Source organism: Neopsephotus bourkii, unplaced genomic scaffold, assembly GCF_033783945.1.
Source record: "Neopsephotus bourkii isolate Nb327-2 ecotype Australia unplaced genomic scaffold, CSIRO-AGI_Nbou_v1 NB_1574, whole genome shotgun sequence".
Taxonomy (NCBI): domain Eukaryota; kingdom Metazoa; phylum Chordata; class Aves; order Psittaciformes; family Psittacidae; genus Neopsephotus; species Neopsephotus bourkii.
In genome coordinates, this window is record NW_026902050.1 from 5,455,910 (window position 1) to 5,479,127 (window position 23,218).

General features: G+C 41.6%; 1 protein-coding gene across 3 annotated transcripts in view; it reads right to left on the reverse strand.

Moving 5' to 3' along the window:
- Positions 1-23,218, reverse strand: part of PPM1L (protein phosphatase, Mg2+/Mn2+ dependent 1L) — a 105,193-nt gene that overhangs the window by 26,067 nt on the left and 55,908 nt on the right. The window lies entirely within an intron of this gene.

The window sequence follows — 23,218 nt, forward strand, 5'->3', positions numbered from 1 at the left end:
AATTAACACAAGGTGGCATGGTTGTACCGATGTTATGGAGCCTTGTGCAAAAACATAAATGATAGTAACTAATAAGAGTGTGTATAAGAGTGTGCATCTCTGGACACTGACTGCTCTCTGTCCCCCAGAGCCTGCCCACCACTGGAACAGCTCCCTGCCTTTGGGCTTGGGCTCAGACGCCCTGGTGAGATGCAAACACAAGCCTGCTTTCTGTTTTTTGAGCAACAGCATCCCTCTCCTGCAAGTATTGCACTCCCACTATAAGAGGGACTAGCGAATTCCTCTTTCTGCCATGGTTTTGGGTTTGGTTTTTTTTCCTTTCCATCTCTGGAAAAAACTGGAAGAGAAAAACATATCAAAGGCTGCTGCCCACTGCTCCAGCTTTCCTGTCAACCTCAAAACAAAACAGAAAAGCAAATTATCACAAGGTTGTATTAATTCAGGTCTGGACCTGACCAGAAGTTACCTCCACTTAAAAACTGGCTCTTCCTAGGTTTATATTTAGTTTTCCAAAGCCAATTGCTGATTAAATTGCAACCTTACATTGTGTTCTATTTTTCAGCAAGCTAAGCCCTGTGAGACAAATGAGACTACTCTAGGAAAACTGAAGGAACTCTCCACATGAGGACTGGGTATTTAATGTTATATTTTCACAGTGGTTTACTTCCAAGGGAAGGCCAAAAGATACACTGTGTAGTTATTATTTTAGTCCAAGTTCAGGCATTTGTGTTTAATGTTTCCTTCGAGATGAGGTTTTACTCTGTGGCAGAGTACTTGTGTGCTCTCCCTCAGGCAGCCATTCTGAAGAGTAGGAAACAAAACATCTCATTTTCTGGAACAGATCTTGTGCCAGATGAGTGAATATTTGTATACTACTCTGTAAACATGAAAGGAAAAACACCCATCCCATACCAAAGATCTTGCAGCCCAAGTGAAAATCAAGAGACAGATGGGTACAAACAGATGGAAAACCATCGGGACCACCAGCCATGGCTGGCGTGGCAGACAGCTGTCGCCAGCCACGTGCAACCCAATCAGCAAGTTTTTCTCTAGGCGTCAAGGCTGAGGATTACACCCATTTCAAGTGTGATCTCACAGGCGGGCTTCCCCCCCCCTTCAGTGAGAAGCAAAACCCAACACTCTTGCTTAATCCACTGCCTCTCACATTACATCTAGATGTTATTAAAGATTTAACTGTAGAGCAATGGTGAAACTGATAGAAACTCTTCTAGCAAGAAAGGTGATCAGCCTCATCTGAGTAATTACATCCCTATCTGCATTGCAGCAAGAAGACAGATAGTACTATACTCTATTCAGCACAAAAGGAATTTTATCTCGGGTTTAAAAAGTCACTTCCAGTACTTGGAATACTAAAAAAGAAAAAGCATAAGGGTGTGAGTGCATGTGTTCATGCATGTATTTGGCATTAAGGAAACCAAGAAGCTAACTGTAGTGGGTGAATAAAAATGAAACAATGTTTAAAAAAGAAAGACTTCCACAATTTCCATAGTCTTCCATCCTACCACAATTCTCACCACACAGACCACAATATTCAGCTTTTGAGCAGACTAGAAACTCTCTCCATGCACCTCCCTTATGGATTCTGGTGCATAAAGCAGCCCAGAGACCCATTTTCCAGGATGCAAACAAGTTGGGGTTGTTCAGCCTGGATAAGACAAGGCTCTGGGGAGACCTCAGAGCAGCCTCCCAGTACCTAAAGGGGAAGACAAGAAAACTGGAGAGGGACATTTTCCAAGGGCATATAGGGATAGGACAAGAATTAATGGTTTTAAACTGAAAGAGGACGGAGTTAGAGATATGAGGAAGTTGTTTTGCCCTGTAAGGGTGGTGAGACACTGGCACAGGGTGCCCAGGGAAGCTGTGGCTGCCTCATCCCTGGCAGTGTTCAAGGCCAGGTTAGACAGGGCTTGGAGCAAGCTGATCTAGTGGAAGGTGTCATTGCCCATGGCAGGGAGCTTCGAACTTGATGATCTTTGAGGTAGTTTCCAACCCAAACCACTGCATGATTCTATGCCGCTCACCGCAGCTTGCCAGCAGAGCATCCCACCACTCCAGGCAGTGCTGGACACCCCTCACACTCCTGAAATATGTTTCCATTAAATATGTATTTGTCTCACAGGCCAAAGTTAAGGGAAAAACCCCTACTTTGAGTCTTCAAAATAACTTTATCTACTTTTCCTCTATGTGGTCCCTCTTACTCCTGCAGGAAGGAATTACAGACACAGTTGCTCCTGGAGAACATTTGACCTCAGCTATTATAGATACAACTAATTGTACAACATTTGCTGGTCAGTCTTTCTTATCACCATCCTTATGAAAAAGTAATTTGAAGCTGTAGGCACTGCAGCAATGAGAAATGAAGAAACGGTGGGCCTGCTCAGGCAGGCACAGACCCACAGACCATGGTCACAAACCAGCAACATGACAGAAACACTCACTGCTGAGCTGTTACCTCTCTCCATCACAATAACCTATTTTCTGGCACGAATTTACCCATTTCTCTTTTAAAATTGAAACTGCAGCATCCCCCATGAATCTGTTTTCAGTCTGAAGCACCCTTCTCCAAACTGAATAAAGGATTGACTTTAAAACCTTAATTGACTTTGGGTTATTTCAACTTACCATGGAAAACCAATATTTCATTTATATAGAATAAATTTTAAAGTATCCACATACAATGAAATATACTTGCAGAACTTACAAAATATTCACATTTTTCTCTATTCACTAAAAAAAACCAGCACCACCCTACTTCAAAATCACATCAGGAAATGCTGAAAAATCCCTCGTTATGCAATAACCTGAACCTCAAATGCAGCCAGTATCCTTCTGTAACTACCAAACTTGCCCTCATTTTTTGATTGATCAGAAACACATATCCAAAGTAAATTTTATTTTTATATATTATGCTACCTGCCTGCTAAAATTCGCTCCGCTTTCCTGAAGTGTATCCTGTATCTGTAGGGAAGGTCTAAAACGGTTAATTAAAGGCTTCATGAAGCTACTTCAAAAGTCAAGCGGTGGCTTGACAAAGCAGTCTCTTTACACAGTCACACTGGGCAATTTCAGAAAGGTTTTCAACACAGAAAGTAGGGTTATTTGGCGTGTGGAAAATGACAACACCCATAAGAGACAGCTGCATCCCTGCTCACCTTCAACATGTTCTGCAGGTTCTGCAGCTCAATACATCCCATAGCCCGGCTTCACCAACCCACTTGACCCTTAAAATTCAGGTTTTCACCAAAGCAAACACAGGGAACTTGCATATCTCTGGCACCTGAAACACTCAAGCAGGTCTAATTTAAATCGTTATCAGCTAAGCAACAAGTGGCAATGGAATCTCCAAGTGGCAATGGAATCTCCTCACCATTCACCCCACTGTTGGTTTGGACAGAAGTAGTATGGCTGAGCAGCAGGGCTGGCTCTCAAATTATGTGACTCTCCATGCAAATGCTTGCACACAGAGAAGATAGACCTGCATGGGCACATGTATAAACATGCAAGAAGTGACCTGAGTATCCTACAACAAAATGCATTAAGTATGATTAAAGAATTAAACTTGGCTACGGATGTTAAGAATAACAGGAAGGGATTCTACAGGCACGTAGCAAATAAAAAATAGACCAGGGACAATGTAGGCCTCCTCAGGAAGCTCTCGGGTGAACTAGCTACACAGGATTTGGAGAAGGCTGAGGTTCTGAATGACTTCTTTGCCTTGGTCTTCACTGGCAAAGGCTCTGAGCGCACCACCCAAGTCTTGGAAGGCAGACGCAGGGACTGTGAGAATGAAGACCTTGGGCCCACTGTAGGAGAGGATCTGGTTTGAGACCATCTTAAAAACCTGAACATGCACAAGTCCATGGGTCCTGATGAAATCCATCCGCGGGTCCTGAAGGAGCTGGCAAATGAAGTTGCTAAGCCGCTGGCCATCATATTTGAAAAATCATGGCAGTCAGGTGAAGTTCCTGATGACTGGAAAAAGGGAAATATAACCCCCATTTTCAAGAAGGGGAAAATGGATGACCCGGGGAATTACAGACCAGTCAGTCTCACCTCTGTGCCTGGCAAAATCTTGGAGCAGATTCTCCTGGAAGGCATGCTAAGGCACATGAAAAACAACAAGGTGCTTGGTGACAGCCAGCATGGCTTCACTAAGGGGAAATCCTGCCTGACCAATTTGGTGGCCTTCTATGATGGGGCTACAGAACTGATGGACAGAGGTAGAGCAGTTGATGTCACCTACATGGACTTGTGCAAAGCGTTCGACACTGTCCCACACAACATCCTTGTCTCTAAATTTGAAAGACATCAATTTGATGGATGGACCACTCGGTAGATAAAGAACTGGCTGGAGGGCCGCATGCAAAGAGTTGTGGTCAATGGCTCAGTGTCCGGCTGGAGACCTGTAACGAGTGGTGTCCCTCAGGGATGGGTGTTGGGACCGGTCTTACTCAACATCTTCATCGCTGACATGGACAGTGGGATTCAGTGCGCCCTCAGCAAGTTTGCTGATGACACCAAGCTGTGTGGTTTGGTTGATATGCTGGAGAGAAGGAATGCCATCCAGAGGGACCTTAACATGCTTGTGAGGTGGGCTGATGCCAACCTCATGAAGTTTAACCATGCCAAGTGCAAGGTCCTGCACCTGGGTCAGAGCAATCCCAGGCACAGCTACAGGCTGGGCAGAGAAGAGATTCAGAGCACCCCTGTGGAAAAGGACTTGGGGGTGCTGGTCGATGAGAAAATGAACATGAGCCGGCTTCAGTGTGTGCTTGCAGCCCAGAAAGCCAACCGTATCCTGGGCTGCATCAAAAGGAGTGTGACCAGCAGGTCGAAGGAGGTGATCCTGCCCCTCTGCTCTCGTGAGACCTCACTTGGAGTATTGTGTGCAGTTCTGGTGTCCTCAACATAAAAAGGACATGGAACTGTTGGAATAAGTCCAGAGGAGGTCCACGAGTATGATCAGGGGACTGGAGCACCTCCCATATGAAGATCGGCTGAGAAAGTTGGGGCTGTTCAGACTGTAGAAGAGAAGGCTGCGTGGAGACCTCATAGCAGCCTTCCAGTATCTGAAGAGGGCCTATAGGGATGCTGGGGATGGACTCTTCATTAGGGACTGTAGTGATAGGACAAGAGGCAACGGGTTCAAACCTAAACAGGGGAAGTTTAGATTGGATATAAGGAATAAATTCTTTCCTGTTAGGGTGGTGAGGCACTGGAATGGTTTGCCCAGGGAGGTTGTGAATGCTCCATCCCTGGCAGTGTTGAAGGCCAGGCTGGATGAAGCCTTGGGTGAGACAGTTTAGTGTGAGGTGTCCCTGCCCATGGCAGGTGGGTTGGAGCTAGGTGATCTTAAGGTCCTTTCCAACCCTAACTATTCTATGATTCTATGATTCTAAGATGGCAAGTGTTAAGCAGCTCCACAACCCCATGAAAAATGAGCACTGCAAACAAGAGCTATGGGAAGATCAGAACACTGGCACATAAAGCAACTGAAGCATCTAATTAGTTTGAATAGCCATTATTTACAAACACAGCTTTCCAATTTAGAAAATGGAAGATGGAGACTTTACTGCCTCAGACCCACACTCTACACTGAATCCTGTGATTTACAGGGAGAGGAGGGAAATCACAAATTTATGATCTTAATATTCTTGAGATAATTCATTCTGACTGTCTGCCTACTCAAACAGCAGAGACCACAGGAAAATACAGGATCCATTTTACAGTGTGGTATTGCTAGTGTAACACATACACCAACGAAGGATTTAAAAAAACAAGATCCCTCTATCTCATCTTGCTGCCTCTCCTTTTCACACATTTCCCTCCAAAGACACACGGAACACTACAAGTTTCCTTCCTCAAAAAAAAGAGGAATTTCAACTTTGTTCACCTCCAGGTTAAACATAGTGTATGAACACTATCTGTGGAAGATAGCGTTGGCCATGATAATCTCATAGGAAGGAAACGTAATGAAAAGTCGGATTGATCTGTGGACTCTTTTAGATATCTCTATAAGAATTGTGGTGGACACACAAAAGGAGCTGAAAGGAAATTAGTACAGTATCAAAACTATAATATAATTGAGCTTCAACAAGAGAGGCTCAGTAAATAATTCACAAGACTAGATTGTTAAAACAGATGATACAATTTACTGGGAAAGAAGGCTACGGAAATACAGATCATGTAAGAGAGAGAAGCAGAGGTCACTACCACAGCACAGGTCCACCAGACACTGATAAAAATAGAGGTTGGGTGTTTTAACCAGGAACTGGAATAATTCCCAAAGCATAGGGTATAATGAAGTACTGCAACAGCTCAGATACATTATAGGAAATGTATTTCAGAGCACAGGTTGTCAGAAACCTCAGAGTGTGTTGGTGATAGTAGCAAAGACTTGGGTGCAGGGTGTCCCAGCACTGAGAAGCCTCAAGATAAGGAAGGCAAAAGACAACTTGCATGAAGGTGACAATTAACTCTTCAGGGAGAAGACAACATAATAAAGACAAAGGACTTTAAAAGAAGGGCACTTAAAAATTTCGGAGGCTTAACAGTACCAAAGGACCAACAGCTGCAAGACAAAGGTGAAAATAAGGTATGGGGAATAAGGGCTTCCTTAAAAGAAATGATACAAGGGAAAACTATCCCAATGAAGAAAAAAACCCTAGGAATTAACCTGGCTAAGTCCTAAGCTGCTCAGTGATCTCAAACTCAAGGAGGAGACATATATACACAGTCAGAATACCGTGGTGAGCGTAAAAGAATAACAAACACCGAGAAACAAGTGAGATTAAAGAAAAAAAATTACTTTAAGCTAGCAAAAGTAGCAAGAAAAGGTTCTACAAGTCCATTTATAATAAGAAAAAAAAAAAAACAGGCAAAATGTTGCTGTACTGCTCAGTGAAGTAGAAAAGCTATTGACAAATGATGCCATAAAAGCTGAAGTATTTAATGTCTTTTTTTGCTACAGTACACACTATCTTTACCTTGCTGCATTCAACTGGCAGCTAATATCAGAGGCAAATAGCCAAAATCTCAAGACAGAATAGAGAAAGAACATGTTAGAAAGTGCTTATAAAGATTAGATATTTTCCAGCTGGCTGGGCCAGATGAAATTCATTCAGGTATATGCAGGTAATGGGCTGAAACAGTCTCTTTAACAATCTCGGCCTTTGAAAATTCAGAGGATGCTGAGCCACTATTTGAAAAGAGCAAATGTCAGGGCTACTTTTAAAATAGTATAAAGGGAGAGAAACAGAATTACAGACCAGTCAGTTTAGCTTTGATGCCTAAAAAAATGGGATAAAAGATCAAATGACTTCTATGCACACAAAAGCATCAAGATTTAGAAGATGAAGACAGCAAAGAGGTTCTCTCAGGCTGTAAGGAGACCTGCTAATTCTGTTCCTATCAAGTGCAGTCTAGGGAGCAAATGCTCCCTTGCTCACTCCAGCAAACATGCCCGGGCTTGAAAGTCTTAGTACCACTGATCTCATCATCACCACAGACAAATCTTTCATGTTGTTCTCTTAAGCTTTAGGGGATCCCAGAGAAACAGCCTTCCATGCAAATTGGGCTGCTGAATCCCATGCAGATCAAGCATTTCAGAGTATCTTCCAGGATTAAGACTCTCCAGAATCCCCTTGGACCCATCACATGTGTTTGGTGCTCCCGGGGTCAGAGAGTGGAAGTCTGTCACTGCCACCATCTGACTTTTGTGTACAGCTCAATCACTTAAAGGCTCATGGAAAAGATTTCAAGTACAGGTCCTACTGGAAATACATAATGATCCCATTCAGAATTTCACATTCCATATTTCAGACTAGCACTCCTTAGCAGAAATACTTTTATATACATGTTTCTAGACTCACACCTTTAAAACAAAACCAAAAACCACCCACACAATTCATTACTGTGTGCCATGGACAGTGGGATTGAGAGCACCCTCAGCAAGTTTGCCGATGACACCAAGCTGTGTGGTTCGGTTGATATGCTGGAGGGAAGGAATGCCAACCAGAGGGACCTTAACACGCTTGTGAGGTGGGCTGATGCCAACCTCATGAAGTTTAACCATGCCAAGTGCAAGGTCCTACACCTGGGTCGGAGCAATCCCAGGCACAGCTACAGGCTGGGCAGAGAAGAGATTCAGAGCAGCCCTGCCGAGAAGGGCTTGTGGGTGCTGGTCAATGAGAAAATGAACATGAGCTGGCTTCAGTGTGCGCTTGCAGCCCAGAAAGCCAACTGTATCCTGGGCTGCATCAAAAGGAGCGTGACCAGCAGGTCAAAGGAGGTAATCCTGCCCCTCTACTCTGCTCTCGTGAGACCTCACTTGGAGTATTGTGTGCAGTTCTGGTGTCCTCAACATAAAAAGGACATGGAACTGTTGGAACAAGTCCAGAGGAGAGCCATGAGGATGATCAGGGGACTGGAGCACCTCCCATATGAAGACAGGCTGAGAAAGTTGGGACTGTTCAGCCTGGAGAAGAGAAGGCTGCATGGAGACCTCATAGCAGCCTTCCAGTATCTGAAGGGGGGGGGGCTATAGAGATGCTGGGGATGGACTCTTCATTAGGGACTGTAGTGATAGGACAAGGGGTAATGGATAAAACTTAAACAGGGGAAGTTTAGTTTGGATATAAGGAAGAAATTCTTTCCTGTTAGGGTGGTGAGGCACTGGAATGGGTTGCCCAAGGAGGCTGTGAATGATCATTAGGGACTACACTGATAAGGGGTAACAGGTTAAAACTTAAACAGGGGAAGTTTAGATTGGATATAAGGAAGAAATTCTTGCCTGTTAGGGTGGTGAAGCACTGGAATAGGTTGTTCAAGGAAGCTGTGAATGCTCCATCTCTGGTGGTGTTTAAGGCCAGGCTGAACAAAGCCTTGTGTAACATGTGTGAGGTGTCCTTGCCCATGGCAGGTTGGTTGGAACTAGTTGATCTTAAGGTCCTTTCCAACCCTAACTTTTCTATGATTCTGTGATTCTATTATTGTAGGAACAGTGCATTTAACGTATTAGATAACTCCCAATAGGATGGTAAAAACCATGGCATGGTAAGATCGTGAACAAGAAATGTATTCCATAGAGTCTGTTAGTGACATTTTTGTAGCAATGCTATAAGGCTCTCCTATTTATTTGAAAAATTTGTAGTGCAAAATTACATATATTTGCATATATATATAAAAAATCAGATTGCTAGGTTAAAGAAATCACATCCTGGATTAAATAAAGGACCTGAATGTTAATCTCCCCTTGACCCACTTCACTCTGGTAGGGATCTCCCTGTTTCCAGGGGCAAACCAAGACAACCTTATAACCACATTCTCCCTGCCCAGCCGTGTCATTTTCAAACATGGTGCAGCATAGGGAGTATCTGTTCCCATTTTACTGTCATTTCAATAGTTGTTTCTTGGCATCGTGCTGGTTTGTCAGATGCTTACTATAGGAAAGAAAAAGCTGAAGAATATTCTTTGGGTTCCTGCCTCCCTAAGAGCTAAACTTGTTGCAGACAAACCACCTTCTCAGCCTATTCACACTGCAGTACAGGAATGTCTGGTGTTGACTGAAGGAGATAAAAAAACTCTGCTTCCAGGCCCACAAGTGCCACTTCAACCGATTTCAGAGAAACAGCCGTACATCAGCCCTGACTCTCCCATCTCATACTCAGTATTTAGGATCAGATGCCTCTCCTTCATCAGCATGAATCACAAATATCTCCAAAGAAGCCCCAAAGTGGGATTTTGCTGAGGCAAACCTCATGGAATAAGGACATGAAGCTATGAATAGTTATTCAAAAGGAAAACATATGATAGCAAAAAATAATCTGCTCCCAAAAGGATAATACAAGATCTACAAATGGCACCAAGACATTTGCCCTCTAAAGCAAGGAACTATTTAAGGGACAAATATGCCAACAGAAACCCATTAGCAGAGTTTTCCCGTAACACAGACTTTTGGTACAATTAGCCTACTATTTCTATTAAAGTGTCTTTTTTCCCTAAGAAATAAATATTCAAGTAAATAATTTAATATTGATCAATATGTATCCTAGGAAAGCCAAACTCACAATTTAAAACAAGGTTCCTAGAAAAAGCATAATACTTGAAAACATTTGGGAACTCAGAAAGGCTCTTCTAGGACCTTCAGTAAGACTGAACACCAGATACACCAATATTATTTTGCAATCCATGCACAATTTATCTCTGTATTAGGAAAAATATTAGCCTCACAAACATCGTTAGTTAATCAAAGCCATAAAATAACGAGAAAATTAACCTGATTCCGAAGAGATGTATAAAGTTCAAATTAGTATTCACACTGGATTGTCAGAGATACATTAAATCCATAATTACAGTACTCCACAGCTGCTTCCACTGTAGAGAATAATGAATCGTCCAGTGACAACTTGTGTCCATGAAATGGAAATAAAAAGCCATCTGCTGTGGAGTTTTGCTATGACTTTATGCTTTGAGCACAGACAGCTTAGTCTTTTTTGACACAGTCTATATGTAGATTTATGGCTACAAGCAATCCAAATAATTGTATCACCAAACAGAAAGGATGAAGAAAAAAAAAAGATAATGATTTATGGCTTTCAATGACGCATTTTAGTTTCTTCCTTAAGACAGTACTTGTCACTCATTTCTTAAATAGACTGATTGAAACATCCTAGAATGAGAAGCCAGTTAACAAAATTTGTAATGGAAAAATTACATGTTCTGTTCTCCCTCCCACTCCCCCTAACATTAGTCATATAGAAATGTGTGACACTGCAGTGATTGTACACATGAGAATGCTGGCATGGTACTTATAAATCCAGGAGATGGATCAGAATAGGTGAGAATAAATGTGAACCAATTATTTTCCACCTTCCTATGAGGGAGTGGTTACTGAGATACTTGTACAAGTCTTTTTTTTTATTATTAACTAATTTTAATTCATTCAAATTAACAAAACCATGCTCCATGTAATACAGCCAAGCAGTCACTTATTCTACAGATGAGGAAAAACTCAAAAAACAGATAATGATTTTTCAGAGGCTTCACTGCAATTGGCAGAGCTTCGAGGAGTGCTCTGAAATCTGGATGTCTAATTAAAAGATTAATGTTATCAAGGCAAGAGTGAACGTTGTGATTATCTTGTCTGGCATCTTGAATCAGGACCATAGGACTTTCCTGTCTCATAGTTTAAATTAATAAATCATTTTGAAAAATACATAAGCGACTGTTTCAGAGACAGAGAATCTTCCATAGCCCTTGGAAGTTAATTATCTTTATTGTTACAGGATAAATTCCCATACCAAAGAAAATGTTCACATTATTTCCAGTCTGCATCTGCTATTATCTATGACTTTCAGTCACTGAATCAAGTGAAAAAATCTGCTCACCTACATTCCTCTTTCTCACTTAAATCCATGCAAATTGATCAAATCACCCCATTATCTTCTCATTGATAAACTCAATAAATGGAGCTCACTGAATGGTAACATTACTGTGCATCACATTATTTCACACACTTTCTAATCTTTTCAAGCATTCATACGGTTGTCCTTTGAACACTCTTATTTTCCAACTTTGTTCTTTAGGGGTAATCATCACAGCAAGGTATTACACCACTGAGGAAGCCTTACTAATACCAGACTCACTCCTTGCATTTATTAACCATTTGCATTATGCTATTGGCTCACTATTGCCTTGAGAGCTCATGAAGAAGGTCATTGCCGTGGTTTAAATCCAGTCAGCCACACAGTTTCTACTATCCCAACCCCTCTTTCTTTCCTCTCCCCCTGCCACTCCTGGAGGGAGGGGAGGGAGAACTGAAATAATGTAACCCCCATGGGTTGAGATAAGAGCAGTCCAGTAACTAAGGTACAACACAAACCACTGCTGCTACCACCAATGATAATAATGATAACAGAAATAACAAGGGAAGAGAATACAATACCACACACTGACTGATAACTAGCCTAACCAAGCAGTGCACTTGCCCTTCTGGGTAACTCCCAGTTACATCCTGGGCATGACGTGCTGTGGTATGGAATACCTCTTTGGTCAGTTTGGGTCAGGTGTCCTGTCTCTGCTTCCTCCTGGCCTCCCCTCCTCCCTGGCAGAGCACGAGACTCACAAAGTCCTATGGCCAGTCTAAACATTTGAGCAGTAACTAAAAACATCGGTGTTATCAGCTCTGCTCCCAGGCCGAAAGTCAAACCACAGCGCTGCACCAGCTACTAAGAAGGAGAAAAAATTACTGCTACTGCTGAACCCAGGACAGGCACGTAGCCCCTAAATCTTTTTTTAATGACCTACACTGTGCAATATTAGGTTTAAAAATTTACAGTTGATTATAGTGAAATGCATGCTGCTTGCATGTGTTCACCCAACAAATGATTCCAATTTCTCTGGATCATTACCTGAACATTATTATTTATCACTTCTCCAATATTTGATGAAATTATTAAGTCACATCTCTGCAAGAGCCAGGACCGCTCTCCATATGAATACACCCACTCAACAATTTCTGTTTATAAGTATCCTGAAGTCTATCACACAACCCAAGTTTAAACCCTTTAGTGCATACCTTATTGATTTGAAAGCATTCAAAAAAGCACATAGATGAAGTCAAAACACATATTCCTCTATGTTTTGCTTAACCACTATGAGAACTATTACTGATGAAAGCAATCAAATCCTTTGATTCATACAGCTACAAAGTGGAATCCTACTTGCAAGGAAATCAAGTATATTCTCATTAATTAACCTGGATGATGGAACAGGGTGTACCCTCAGCAGTATAGCAGATGGTACAAAACTAGGAGGAGCACTTAGTCATGGTGCCACTTAGAAGGACCTGGACATGCTGGAGAAATGGGCCAACAGTAACCTTTTGAAGTTCAACAAAAGGACCTGCAAAGTCCTGCCCTTTGGGAGGAACAACCCCATGCACCAGGATAGCCCTGGGGCTAACCAAATTGGTTGAAAGTGGCCCTGGGGGTCCTTGTGGACAATAAGCTGACCATGAGCCAGCAATGTGCCCTAACAGCAAGGAGGGCCAACAGCACAATGTGCTGCATTAGGCAGAGTGTTTCCAGCAGGTCAAGGGGTGATGCTTCCCCTCTGCTCAGCAGTGGTGAGGTACATCTGGAGTGCTGGATCCAGTGCTGGGCTCCCCAGTACAAGAGACAAAGGACATATTGAAATGAGTCCAGTGAAGATGATTAGAACTAGATGACCTTTAAGGTTCCTTCCAACCCAAACCATTCTGTGATATTTTGTACAAGGAGAGGCTAAGAGAGCTGGGACTGTTCAGCCCAATGAAGAGAATGCTTAGGGGGATCTCACCCATGTGACAAGCACAAATGATGGAGACGGGTTCCTCTCAGTGGTGCTCAGTGAATGGCCAAGAGGGAATGGGCACAAACTAAAATGCAGGAAATTCCATTTACACCTAAGGAAAAACTTTTTATTTATGGGACAGGGGTCAAACACTGAGGTGGATTTCCCAGAAAGGCTGTAGAGTCTCCATCCTTACAGATAGTCAAAGCTTAACTGATGTGTTCTTGAGCGACTTGCTCTGTCTGCCCCATCTCCTGCAGAGGTTGGATTGGATGGTCTCCAGAGGCACCTCCAGCCTCAGCCCTCCCGTGACTCTGCAAAAATACACCCAGAGAATTCAATGGGATGGCTACTCAACCAAGTATATTTCTTCTGGCTGTTCAGACAACTGCATATATGCAACCAAAAAATACCTAATAAATATATTAAGAATAATGAGATTAAGAGGAGTTATTATATTGCTAAAAGGAAATGCATTAGCACTTAAATTGCATATGCACAGACAAACTGAATCTTAATTGTGCTAGGAAGTCAATTATTATTTCATTTAATTCTCCTTTTTTAGGAGAAGAATTAAGATTACTGGCTAAATAAAACTGAAAATTAGCTACAAACAAAGCACTTATTTATAATACTCCTACTAGTTTTAACAAATTGGAAGCTCAAGCTTATTGTAAAGGTGATGTGTTTCACAAATCCCAGAAAATGCACAAACACAGACACAAAAGACAAGCAATAATTAATGACTACCATACCCACATGGCCAGATGTAGAGGACATTAATATTTAGCATACAAAACTAATATCTCTATTTGCCAAGAAGCATGATTTAGCTAATGGAACAAAACAAAATATGTGTGAATGAAGTACAAAAAAAAAAAAAAAAAGGTATATCAAGATTTAAGCCAACTTTTATGCTAACTGTTTAATTGTCAACATAGATGAGCTGAACGTTAAATTAGGAAATGCTAAAAATGTTTTAAAATGCACAAAAATATTTGTCCATTACCACTTAACAGCACACAAAAATCTAGGTGCCAAACTGCAATTTAAGGTCACAGGTGATTACTAAATATAAGTGCCTATACTGCTATGCCAGCAGGGACTGCAACTGCTGAAGAACTGCCAGAAAAATTTCACCCAACCAGGATGAGCTGAAGCACTTTCTTATACTACTGTAATCAAACCTAAGCAATGGGGGATCAATTTTTTTTTTTTTAGTATTAGCATAAAAAAGCAGAAGTGAAAGAGAAATACCACAGGAAATGATGGTTGAAATGTCATAAACCCAACTATCTCTACATGAGCGTTGAACTGCTCATTTTGTAAGCTGGGCATCAAGCATTTTTTTATATAGAAAAATACTGCATTTTGTATTTTACTGAGCTCATCAAGTTCAACATAGCAGGGTAAAAAAAATAAATCCATTTTTCAAAATGACTGCCACTTTGTGCAACCCCTGAGAAAATATGTTTCAAACTTTGTGACTGTAACCTTGCATCAGCGCAGATCCTGAAATGAATGCCTTCACCAGCAATTAAAGTGCCTTAAAACTACTCCAGGGGATTTCTACAAGTGTTTCTGTGCAGATGCTTTTCCAAATAGCAGTGGGATACAAGATGGTTTATGAAGAATCAGTTTTACCAGAAGCCTTTCATTCTGCTACTTTAGATAAGGGAAGAATGCATTTATACCCTATTAGACTCAATTAAATAGCAAGAAGCATTCTCCTTTCTTTGCCATTGTTCTCTCCTTCCAAGCAAAGAAAAAGTGAGTATAGTGAAATAGTTTAGCCTATATGGTCTCTCCTGATTTAGAGACATCACTTTCTGGCAAGCAGAAACCATTACAAGAACCAGAAAGATTTGGTCTGGGCTGAAACACTTTAAAAATTAGTTTGTTATGCCAGATTTTATTTTCTTTTTATGAAAAAGATTCTATGTTCACCTGCTTAGAACCTGACCAAAATTCAACCATTTGGTTAGAAACCTGCATTCCATTTTAGTTTCTTAATCTGGGGAAAAAAAAAAGAAAAGAAAAAAGTCTTTAAAATAATTTAATTCATTTAGAAAAGGAAGTTAAGGAACAAGACATTATTTTTCTCATTGTAAAAGTCACAGTTTTGGCAAGCACTTCCTTAAATGGCTTGATACCACCTTAGTTACGAAGCGCAGGGAACTGCACATGCAGGACACTCATACTTACTGTGATGCCTCCAAGATGAAGACATCAGGTAATGAAGAGATGAGCACATAAGGCACTTTATAGACAGCTGGGAATGTGCATTTCCTACAATGCTTAGCACAGAAACATACCAGCATTGCTGTGTCCTTTGTTCCCAACCATCTGTTTGACAGCACCATATGAAGTGCACTTAGAGAAATGCTGATCTGGACTGCCAGGCTCACTGCAGTCCTGACCATTACTTTTAGCTGAAGTGATTTGTCCAGGTGGTTTACACAGAGCTGTTCTGTACCTACAGGCTCTCGTGCAGAAAGGCAGGTGCACAGACAAGTGATCTCTAAGTCCCTCCCTCATGGTTTAGGTCATGGCATGAGGTAAATAAAAATCTGCCCTTCTGCATTATGGTTTTATAACTGTGCATGGAAGACAGATATGGCTTATACTCTGAAAAGCAAATCTATAAATTTTGGTTTTTTTTTAAAGGACTTCATAGGGGCAGCACAGTGTCACCAGTTCCCTCCCTGCCCCTCTTGGCTCATTCTCCCCCAAGAACTAGGGTACCTGCAAGGCTCCCATTGCTCCTTTTCCCAGCACTGAGTCCAGCACACTTCAGTGAAATACTTCTGTAAATTATTCCAGTGCCATTTCAAACCTCCAAATCTTAGCAAGTACAAAATGGACAGGAATTTCAAGTAACGGCAGAGTGTCAACATACAAAGTGCTATTATTTTGTTTTCCACAGTCATAAATCCCCTGCACGTCACCACTTTAACAGATCAGCAGCCCCCAACCACTGCAGAAACAGGCAGCACATCACCTACTCCTGTTCTGGAGCAGGAGCTTTGACCAGAGGTTGTCCCCTGGAGCCTAACAGCCAGTTCATCCAGATAAGGCTTTTATGTTGGAACCAAATCTCAAGTTTTCATTTAGGTTCCTGTTTCTCTTATGTGTGACCTTTATAAAAAAATCTGTATCACGTTAATAATTAACCCACATTACAACCAATGCTGTGATGAGAAGGAGATAAGAATCAAGATGAACCACGTCAATGTGAGAAAGTACATCAGGGAACCTGGAGAGCCTCAGGGTTAATCCAAGCAGTACTGCTGTACTGTTTGCTCCCAGGAGCTGAAGGGATTAATGAATAGAAGGCAACTGCAATCTGTTCCAGACATATTTACCGGAGTCCCCCTCTGTCTCTTCAAAAGCTGGAACAAACCCTGCCCACAAACAGTTAACGAAGAAAATGTGGTTGTGTAGTCCTTTAAACAATTTACTGCTGGGCCTGATGACATTTTCCTTTAGCAATGTATATGGAAATCAAAATCTGTGAAGATAATGACTTTGAGATTCAATGATCTCTGTTGAAATGCAATTACTGTTCTTTTGCTTAGGTCCTCTACTCACTTCAGATTTCAAAAGGCCACTGTATTGACCCACATTGCAAATAATGAGCTGGGAGCTAGTGAGGAAAGCACTGCATTCACAGTTTATGTAAAACTAATCCAACCCCATTCAAGAAGAAAGCAAACTTTTGTCTCCTCTCTGTATGTGCTACTGTAGCACCAGTCTGCAAGGAAAAAAGGTTTTTCATGCCTGTCATACTTTGTGATCATGTGGGTGATAAGCAGCTGACACATAAGATTATGGTACAACATAGTGTTTAAAAAGGCTACTGAAATCCTATAATGTATAAACAGGGGAATAATAATGATTGATTGTAAAGTTATTATGGAATTGTTGACAGAAAACTATGCCTAGTTCTTAAACCTGGAATTTAAGAATCAAGAGAACATCTGAGAGTTTAAGAAAACAACAAGAAAGGAAAACAGTTTTAAAGAACCCCAAAGGTAACAGCAGGACATGCAAGGATCTGTCTCAATTTACCAAAGCTAAGATCAAGTGGAAAAACTGGAAATGCATCTGCTAAATAGGACTTTCTGTTTAGTCAGAAGGAATACATCGCCCATAAATTCTCATGGAGAACCAGGTTACTCCAAAATCTCTACCACCAAAGTAACTGCTACTCAGAAGGAGTCTCCCTCCGATGAGCAGCACACAGTAACAGGTGAAACAGGTAAGGATGCAGAGAAAGCTCTGAAGCAAGAGCGGTTTGTGTGACTCCACTGATCCAAGTGATGTTACAGAATTACAGAAAACAGCCATTGAGGGCATGAAGAGGTGCTACCTCTTCATGACGCCAGACCTTTGATATGCCTGAAATGTCTCTAGAATTATATCAAAGAGCCAGGCTGTTCAAGGCCAGGTTAGATTAGACTTTGAGCTACCTGATCTAGTGGAAAGCGTTACTGTTCGTGGCAGGCGTTTGGAACTAGATAGTCTTTAAGGTCCCTCCCAACTGAAACCATTCCTGTTCTGCTCAGCGCACACAGATGTTGTCTTTATTGACACAGAGATTGGATCATAGCTTCTCTTCCTAAAAAGAGTAGGAATAAGAGAAAGTGTTGGTACATCAGGAGAAAAGAATGACCTTAGAAGCATCGCACCTGAGTCCACTCAGTCCACTCTGCTACAGAAAGTGTCTTTACCTGGGGATTCTGCATTTTTCTGTGTTGTTTGGTCTCCCAAATTGAAGGACTTGCAAACCAGTATTAAATACAACACCTTCTTCAGTAAGAAAACACAAACCTTCCAGAGTGGACAGAACTGATGACAGAGAGTAATTATATAAACCACTTAATTAAATGGCACAGACTCAAAGACAGGGACTTCATTAAACAGAAAAGCAGCCAATTCCAACCCATAAATAGTTTCCAAAGCATGTTCATTTTCTAGTGCCATTTCACTACATAAACACTGAGAGCAGTACCCTTGAGAGAAGGAGAGGCATAAATCAGGCCTCCAGTTAGGATAAACACCATTGCCTGTATATTATTATTTCTTCCCTCTAAAAATGTACACAGATAAAGAATAAAAAAGAGTATCTCTTGCCTGTCTGGTCAACACATCTTTGCTTATTGAGCCCAAACACCTGTAAGCACATGTGGACCAGCTAATGCTCTTGGTGGATGCATGCACAGAGCCCACCTGTGAAATGGCCAGCACCTGCACACAGAGAGAAGTTTTTATCGGGTTGGAAAGCAGTGTGCAGAGCAAGGCATGAGGGCCTGGCTGGGATGGAATGTGCACTGTGCCACAGGGCTGCAACAACAGCTGAGCACAGTAGTGAGTCAGTTTGCAGCAGGCTTGCCCATGGTGCCTTCTCACCCAGCATTTGCAAAAGGCAGCAAAGAGATGAAGAGTTGAGGAGAAGCCTCTGGGGCTTTCTACCTCCTTTTTCAATCTTAAACAGAGATCCAATTTGTTCACTTGTTTTCTTTGAGGAGTGTCTGCCCCTCCTGCACATCCCTCCTTGTTTCCTTTAAGGAGTGTCTGCCCCTCCTGCACATCCCTCAGTTCCCGTTATCAACCCCAGATCTCTGCTGTGTTCTGACACTTCACATGCACACGTTTCTAGAGGCAGCAGTAAAAGCAGATTGCATCTCATTTTGGAGATATTTACATAGGGTTCACATCACTTAAGTGCCTGACCAGCCAAATTACATTGAATTAAAAAAGAAGGAAAAATAAGGAGGAAAGAGACATAGAAAAATGAAAAAAAGGTGTACTAATTAAAGGGAGAAGAGTAACTAAAGGGCAATGAAGTTGGAGAAAGGAAAGATGAAGCCAATGCCAAGGAGATATAAGTTACCATTTAAAGGACGGTTTCCTGAAACACAGTTTAATTAAATTTGGTAGTACACAGTAATTTTGTTGCTCTTGCTCATTAGGACAAGGGGTTGTTAACTGCACTTATTAACAAGGCAGAAGGTCAAGTAGATTTCAGGCTATTTTCATCATTGAATAGATGGAGAAGGGGGACTGAGCAAGGAAATTATTCAGCCAAATGACTCGTTGAAACCCTTTGGCTATGATTAGGATCTGCTGTTTCAGCAAACACCTCTTCCCTGCATTAGCTTCCAGAGTTCAATGCCATTGCGGAACAAACCCACCAAACACAAAACTAGAAAATGAAACCCACATAGGCAAAAAACCCTCAAACCACTCAAACATGAACCAAATAATTTCAATGGAACTTTTTCCTAAGGGGAGGAAAGTAACAATTAACTGATTTACTGAAGTGAGTAAGCAGCCCTCTGCTACAAGCTGAGACCTCTGTCAGGGACATGTTGCCTCCCCACAGACTCAAACCACAAACTCATGCTCTGAGTCTGAGGAGAACATTAAAGAATATGTTGCAGTCATTGCTTTAGTAGTCCTTATATCTCTATGCATCATCACACTGTACTACACCTAAACTGGCACATTTCAGCAGCATTAGACTTAAAAGTTACCGTGACCAGGTTTACTCCATACTGGGACAGAACCAGCAGACTATCAAGTGAGGCTGATTAAATGTTCAAACAGTTTCTTTCCTTTACTGCTTCACTTTGCAATTTCTCACTATTTTTAAGAGCAGTCACAGCACGGATTAAATGTCCATGATATCATGCTTAAAAAACTTCAAAGATGCAACTGGAAGTTATTCTGCTTCTGCATTAGAACTTTCTTGAAAAAGCTCCTGGTCTGAAGAGATAACAGCACAGCTTTGATTTTAAGCCTTTTGTATTGCTTAGTGTGTTTGTATATTATTAAAGTGACACAGCCTGAAGTTTTCAGATTTCATGGTGAGCCTTGAGACAACAAAAAGCACATACCTTTTTATCAGGAGTATGTAGTGAAGCAGCTTATGCAACTCAGTTTAATACTTGGTAAGTTCCCAAAAATATTCAACCTTTAATTTCCAGGAGTTTAAACAGAAATTTAAGCAAACCTGAGCCAACATTTCTAAAGAAAAGCAGATCTGAAATTCAGAAGAACCCAAAATATAAAGGCTGCTTGTGCTTTCATTTCATGGGGAGATTGCTATTTTGCAGAACAGTGAGTGCTGGCAGTGCCCCAGGACTTGGACCACTGCTTTAACCCATCACCCTCTGGCAACATGAACCCAAACCCTTCCCCTTGGGTACATCTGGAGGACTACTTCCTACATGCCCGGTATATTAACTGTGTTGAAATGTGACATGCAGATGCCTCACATGAAGACATATGAGCTATCACCACTCTTGTGTGTCCTATCCACAGAAAGGAAATCTCAGACACAAAGTTAAATGCTCTGACCAAGGTCACACCTTGGTAGAAAAGAAGTCAGACTCCTGACTCTCAGCCATCCTCACCATGGCTCCTTTGGGGGTGGTGGTGGGGATGAGTGCAGGGTCACAGCTGGTGGGAAAGATCCTTCCAGGCTTGTTTATAATGGAGTTATTCTTAAAAAGTGCTTTACAGACACCCTGCAGTCATCATCTCAGGAACAGCTGTGCACCCTTTACTCCAGCAACACACACCACCTTTTGGTTCACCATTTCTCAGCACTCTAGCACACAACACACTTTGTGAGGAAAGTAATATTGCTCAAATTTTCATCAAAAGCAACAGCAAAGTATAATATGGCTGTTTCCTACGAAACAGATTAACATGGCTAACAAGTAGCTTATCTTACAGCCTTGGCTTTCAAAAACTCACTGAAATACCTGCCTCTTGTGAATAAATTACTCACATTTTTCTGATTCAGTTAGCAGACAGCCTCTGAGGTATACAGTTGGAAGCTGTTGAGATCAAGATTATCTTCTCGGCAGAAAGGGCTTGTAGCCAATCTTGCTTTTGCTGTCACTCAGGTTTTCAATTATTATTTTCTGTATTCATCAATTTTTTTCCCCAAACTCTCAGGCACTTGGTATCTGGGAAGATGCTGTGTCCTGTGTTTTGGCCTGATGCTGTGCCCTCACTTCAGTATTTTCTCCTGAGGATGGAAGAACTCTGGATTTTCCCTCTCCCCCTCTTCACTACCTGTACTACACCTGCACAACCACTATTCTCTGCCTCACTGTTTTTTTCCATGTGTAACAACTGATGAAGATGTAATGGCTTAAAGAACACTGAGCTGGACCTGTGTACCATGAATAGGCTCCACTGATAAGAGTCTAGACCGCTACCAGAGGCACAGACAGCACTGTGCTCTGAACATGCACTGAATATTGTCTGCTGCCCTGAGGCTTTACAAATCCCACCTCTCCTGCAGTGCATTTCCTTGCTGCTATGTACTTCAAAGTCCTTGTAAAATAAACAGCTTTTTTTTTTTTCCCCTTGCAGAATGCTTGTATTAAACCAACACATTCCTCGTACTTAGAACCTCCATCCCAGCTTGCACCATGTCCAGAAGTTTGAGGCAGAGAGTCTGTGCCGATTGCACAGCAGAAGCTGGTTTGCTGAGAGGTGTGACTGAGACGATGTACTGTCGGGTAAAATTTCAAAACATGCAGGTGCCATCAAAGAAAACAGGGCCCAGAACAAAAGGGGCAGATCAGCAGCATAACAGAAAGACTCTCAGACAGGGCTGCACGGGTTTATCTATCCACATATCTACCTACACATTTCTAGACACCTCCATCGACATCTCTGTCAGAAACTTCACACCACACTGGCAGTATTGCTTTCTTGAAATTTTGCTTGCTAGAATGCCACTATTATTATTATTTTTTTTAAATTCCATCTGGATTTTTTTCACAGCCATCCCACCTCTTATTTTCCAAGAGAGTTTCATAATGGCTGTCCAAAGCAAGGATCGTGGCTGCGTCCCGCTCATAAAAAACAAATCAGCTGTAATCTTTAAGCTGATGACTTGCCAATCTACCTTGGCTCTCCAGAGCTTTCTGAACTAAATCCAAGCCACACAGCTTTAACATTTACTTGGGGATATTCACACAGTGGTGCAAGATAACACAATGGAAGCATAGCTCTTAATCTTTTCCTGCAAGTCCTCCCCTCATCCTCTTATCCCAGAGGCCAGGAGAACCCCAGTATTATTCTTAGAAAAACATATCCAAGGTGTTATCTCCAACTTGGCTCTGTTTACTATACTTAATTAAATAAACCATGTCTAAACCTTCCCCATTCTTCCTGCACATCATCTGAAGATGCAGTTGCCTTTAAACCCCTTAAGCAACACGTTCCTTCAATGGCACTGCATTATCTCAACTACTGACCGCACCTCACGCTCACACCTAGCTTTATTTCCAGCTTTTCAAAATGCCACTACAATACTGCTTCTCTGCCAAAGCCACTGTAAACTCTCTATTTTGAGCAGAAGAACATACTAAAGGGATGAACTGTGGTGAAACCAAAAGAGAAGAGCAGAATGGAAAAATATGCTTCCGGAGGTGTCTTGACAGATCAGGACAAAAAATGTGAGAAAATAATTTAAAGCAGGAAACTGCTGGAGTCAAGGGTTCCTGTACCAAAAAGTGGGCTGTTTCTTGGAGACTGAAGCTGTGACACAAACAGAGACTGAGCAAACAACATCTGAAAAAATCCCAGTATCGTGAGTATGGTTGAAAGAAATAGTGCCAACACTGAGCAAAAAAAAGGGTAAAACAGGATTTGGGAATGCTGTGGGTGTGACAGAAACTAATCTAAATAGAGACAAATAAAATACCAACAGGAAATATTGGGGATAAAAAAAAAACCCTGGCAGACACACTGCACGTAGAAGACTGAGAAATCAATTTTAGAACCAACATACTGGTATATTGTTGCAGCCAAAGAATAACAATATTGCTTCACG